This window comes from Capsicum annuum, chromosome 10 (genome assembly GCF_002878395.1).
Source record: "Capsicum annuum cultivar UCD-10X-F1 chromosome 10, UCD10Xv1.1, whole genome shotgun sequence".
NCBI lineage: Eukaryota > Viridiplantae > Streptophyta > Magnoliopsida > Solanales > Solanaceae > Capsicum > Capsicum annuum.
This window is the reverse complement of record NC_061120.1, coordinates 17386418-17392295: the sequence shown is the minus strand read 5'-3', so window position 1 is coordinate 17392295 and position 5878 is coordinate 17386418.

Genomic DNA, 5878 nt, shown 5'->3' with positions numbered 1-5878 from the left:
GGGGGTAGAAGATGGACTAAGAAAAAATTTTGAAATACTTTTTAAAACAATTGAATTTTGGGCGGTGGGGTAGGGTGAGGGTAGGGGTGGCATGGAATAGGGGTGGTGTCGGGGTGATAGGGTATTGGAGGCGGGGTAGATGATTTTGAGAATTGTATGAACATTTCAACTTTAAAGTGAGGTTGAAAGAGAGTTTTGAAAAATGTTTTCCTTACTTTTTGAAGGGAAGTCATTTTCCTTAGATTTAAGGAAAATAATTTGGTTTGAAAAATATTTTCCAAAATATATAAGTCAACCAAACATAAGAAAACTGGAAAACATTTTCTGGAAAATGTTTTCCTTCATACCAAACACACCCAAAGTCAACACACTGAATTTAATGAAACTATCTTGACTGTTATTCATAGTCTGTGATTGTTGATTTTATAGTCAAAAAGACGTAACAAAATAAACCAAAAAAACTGAAACGACTAACTAAGATAACACCTAAAAAATAGAAAATAAATTCATGATAAACTACTCTCCTAAAGACTAGGACAAAGCTGGAAATAGAACTTTATTTGCTGGCTTTATTTGCTAACACTCTCCCTTAAACTGAAAGCTCACAAGTTTCAGGTTAACATTAGCTAGTTAAACGCTTCCATCGTGCCAATACCCATCGACCTCCTCGGCTTTTGGAAAGGGAGAAACCTGAGAAGTTTAGTTAAAATGTCCGTCAATTGATCTTAATTTCGGCAATACTGATGCTCTATTGTTCCTTCATTATTAAGATCTCCCAGGAAATAATACTTCACATCAATGTGTTTGCTTCTTTTATGGTTCACAGGATTCTTTGACAACTTAATTGCAGAATTGTTGTCACAAAATATTATAGTAGCACTTTCCATCTTGAATTGCAACTCTTTAAGGATTCTCCTAAGCCAAATAGCTTGACAAGCACAAGCTGTAGCAACTACAAATTCAGCTTCTGTACTTGATAATGTGATGACTGTTTGCTTTTTGGAGGACCACGATACAGCCCCTGTGCCTAGCATAAAGACATAATCTGAAGTGCTCTTTCTACCATCTTGATCTCCTACATAATCGCTATCAGTAAAGCCAATCAAATCTGCCTTTTCTTCTTTCCTGTAGAAAATTCCAAAATCCTCTGTTCCTTGTAAGTAACGAAGAATATCTTCGCAGCTAAGAGATGCATTTCAGTTGGGCACTCCATATATCTACTTACAAGACTAACAACATACATGATGTCTGGTTTTGTAGCAGTTAAGTACATTAAACTACCCACAATTTGCTTGTAAAAAGTGTTATCCGTCTTCTTTCCTCTCCCAGCTTTGGTTAGTTTCAAGCCAAACTCAACTGGAATGTTGGTTGGATTGCAATTCTGCATCTTAAACCTGTTTAAAATTTTCTGCACGTACTTCTTTTGGGAAACAAATATACCATTATCAGATTGCACTACCTCTAAACCAAGAAAGTAATGCATCTTACCAAGATCAGACATCTCAAATTCATCCATCATAGACCTCTTGAAATAAAAAAATATGTATTTATTATTCCCCATAAAGATGAGATCATCGACATACAAACACGCAATGAGCATTTTCTCATTCTCCCCAATTTTCACAAAAAGTGTAGGCTTATATGGCCACTTTTGAAAACTCATTTTCTGAAAATAAGCCTCAATGCGACTATACCAAGCTCGTGGGGCTTGTTTTAGTCCATAAAGAGCTTTCTTTAATCAATAAACTTTATGCTCACTTCCAATCTTAACATAACTAGGGGGTTGTTCGATAAATACCTCTTCCTCCAAGTATCCATGTAGAAAAGCTGATTTGACATCCAATTGGAAGATCGGCCATGAATTTTGTACTTCCAAGGCAATTAGCATTCTAATAGAGTCATGCCTTGCAACTGGAGCAAAAACTTCAGTATAATCCACACCATACTCTTGTTTGTATCCCTTATCCATCAATCGCGCCTTATACTTGTCGATTTCGCTATTTTCTTTCAGTTTCGTCTTATAGATCCACTTGACACCAATAATTTTGTACTTATCAGGAAGATCAATAAGCTCCCAAGTATCATTCCTTTCATTAGATTCAATTTCATCATCCATCGCCTTTCTCCATTTTTCTTCTCTAACAACACTCTAAAAAATAATCGAGTCACAATCTGCAAATAATGCAAAATGGTTAACCACATCACTAGTTGCATTAGTTCTTGTTACCTCATAATCCATCATCCACGCGGGCTTTTTGCTAGCACGCCGAAGAGACTGAGCTACTGCATCAGTTTCTTCTAAAGTTGTTAGTAAAATTTCAGTAGTTGGTGAACTTTCAGCAAGAGTTGGTAAAATTTCAGCAGCTGCGGGAGTTAAATTCACTGTAATTTCGGGTATTACATCTACTTCTTTGGCTATTGTATCAAATATAATTGGAGTAAACTTTTGCGTACTTCAATCCCAAGTGTTTTCTTCATAAAAAAATAACATCTCTACTGATTACAATCTTCTTCGTCAGTGGATTAAGCAATTTATATGCCTTTTGATGCTTCACTAACACCGAGAAAGATACATTTTCTCTTTTGTCATCAAGCTTCTTCCTCTTCTCGTCTGGAATATGTGTATAGGCAATGCAATAAAAAAGTCGGAAGTGGTCCACAGTTGGTTTTCTTTCACTCCAAGCCTCCTCTGGAGTCATGTTTTGAACAACAAATGTTGGACTTCTATTTAACACATGAATGCTTCAATTTACCGCTTCTGGCCAGAAAGTCTTTACCATTTTTTCTTTGGCCAGCAAACTCCGCACCATATTAAGAAGGTTCTAATCTTTCTCTCCGATACACCATTTTGTTGTGGTGTATAAGCAGTGGTGAGCTCTCTTCGAATTCCACTAAAATCACAAAAATCTTCAAAGAGTTTTGAGCAATACTCGCCCCCACGATCAATTCGAAGAGTCTTTATGACCCTTCTAATTTCATTTTCTACGTGAGCCTTGAAGCTTTTAAATGCTCCAAAAGTTTTTGATTTTCCTCGCTTTTAAATGCTCCAAAAGTTTTTGATTTTTCTCTATAAAAAATACATCGAAGTTTTTCAGAAATAGTCATCCGTAAAGGTAATGAAATACCTTGTACCTCCATTAGAAATTGGTTTAATTGGGCCACAGGTATCTAATGCACCAACTCCAAAAAACCTTTCGCTCTCCACAATTTCCCTTTTAGAAATTGAGAACGATGTTGTTTGCCAACAACATATTCTTCGCAAACTTGGGAAGGGATGATGATTTTTGGAAGACCTATCACCATATTTTTCTGTTGGAGAATTTTTAATTCACCAAAACCCAAGTGACCATATCTAAAATGCCAAATTCATGAGGGATCTTTTACTTCCGCCTTTAAACAAGACTGAATACTCTCAATATTCAAGGGAAATAACCTCTTTGAATTCATTTTCGCAACAACAATAGCTCCTCTAGTAGGACTATAAATCTCACAACCATCTTTCCCGATGAAAATAGAATATTTTTTTCTTGCAATTGTCCAACACTCAATAAGTTACTTTTCAAAGCAGAAACATAAAGCACACTTCATATTATTTCTTCAAAACTATTCTTGGCTTTAATTTTAATATCATTTTTTCCCATTGCATCCACAGTAGAGCAATCACCAAAGCCTTCATTTAAAGAAGAAAAATAAGACTTACACCCACTCATATGATTTCTACAGCCTGTGTCCAGATACCAAACATCTTGCACGGGTTTTTTTTCTATGTCTATTGCCATCAACAGGGTCTCAGTTTCGTTGTTTTCAATAAAATTTGACTTCTCGTCCTTGTCACTAGGCAACCTAGTGTAGCACTCATATTGATAATGATCAAATTTATGATATCGATAGCATTCGACTTTTGATTGTCAAAATTCTTCCCCCGGCCTTTGCCATCATCATTGGCTCTAAAATTTCTGCGGCCATCTCTATTTCCTCTATCTCCTTTTCCTCTTCCTCTACCCTTTTCTCTAGAATTAGAAGGAACAAAAGTAGAAACCTTTAAGGCCTTCTCCTTAGAAGTTGAATGACGGTTCATCTTCTGTTCATGCACCAATAGAGAGCTTTGTAATTCATCCAGTGATAACTCATCTATATCTTTTGATTCCTCAATGGAGCAAACTACATAATCGTACTTCGGCGTCAAAGAGCGCCAATATTTTCTCAATAATTGTGACATCAGTCATCTTCTCGCCATGGAATCACATTTTGTTGCTGATCTCCATTGTTCTAGCGCAATAACTTATGATGGACTCTCCTTCCTTTATCTACTGAGTCTCGAAATCCCTTCTCAAGGCTTGAAGCTATGCACGCTTCACTCTAGCAGTGCCTTGATATTTTTTTCATGGAGTCCCAAATGTCCTTAGAATTTTCTTTGCAAAGAATAGTTTCTAGGATGGGACGGTCGATAGCCTGAAAAAAGATAATTCTTCGCTTTCAAATCTTTTAGTTTTTCCTCTCCAACTCTGTTTGTTGAGCATTAGTCAAAATTTTGCCTACTGTCGAAGAGTCGGTGTCATCCAAAATTGGCCAATACTCTTTTGACCGTAAGAAATTCTCCATCAGCATGCTCCAATGGTCATAGTGACCATCAAAGCGAGGAATTGCTGCTTGTACGAAGTTATTATCTGACGCCATGAGTGTTACAGAATAGAGAAAAGAGGTTTAGCTGCTGCTGTATTTTTTTCTTCACTACAGGATCTCACGCTCGCTCTGATGCCACTATAAATTGATGCGAAACGGAGAAGTATATGCAGAAAGGAAAGGACTAAAGATAGAGTCAATACACTGAATTTAATGGAACTATCTTAACTGTTATTCATAGTCTGTGACTGCTGATTTTATAAGCAGAAAGACGTAACAAAATAAACCAAAAAAACTGGAACGATTAACTAAGATAACTCCTAAAAAATAGAAAACAAATTCACGATAAACTACTCTCCTAAAGACTAGGACAAAGCTGGAAATAGGACTTTATTTGCTCACAATTACAAGGTAAGATTACATATAATAAATTCTTGTGATTGAATTTTTTTTTCAAATTCTGCGCATAGCGGGAACTTTAGTGGACCGAATTGCCCTTGATGATGTTCGGGTCAGCTTTTGTGCACCTCAAATAAAATCAATGGGATACGTGTAATCTTTCACCAGCCTCAACAAAATTCACGATATACCTGTCACCACCAATCAATCATAGATATCAGATAACTTTGTTCACTAAGACTATGAAAGATGAGAAAAATCATGTAATGTTTTTCTTCGAACAAAAGACCTCAAATTCTCAATACATTTTATTGACTATTAGGCCATACCCGAATGCTTTACACTGGGAGCATTATTATTTCATCTATTAGTAATTTTAATCTATAAGACACTGATTCGAGCAATAAAAATTACTAATATTTGTATCAGCATATTATGTATATCACATTTTTTCACATATGATATTTTCCTAAATTCGATGTGAACATGTAATGTTTTATACATTAAATTACTCTTTACTATTGTTATTAATTTTAGGAAACGACTTATTCAAAAGGGGCCAAAGATATTATCCACCAATTCAAACTTAATTATTTAAGTATTTTTGCTATCCTTGCAATAAAATATCTACTTTTATAAATTCCATTTTATTTGAAATTGCTGAATCCTCAATCCTCACAAAAGCTTAATTTCCCGAACATTAAGAAAGAAATTTTATTTGTAACTATTGATTCTAATATTTTTTAAGATTGTAAATACATCCCAAATCCCACTGCTGGTGCTATCATGTGTTAGTTTTTGATTAAGCATTTACCGAATTGGCAGTCCTACTAGGATACAATAACAATACATTTTG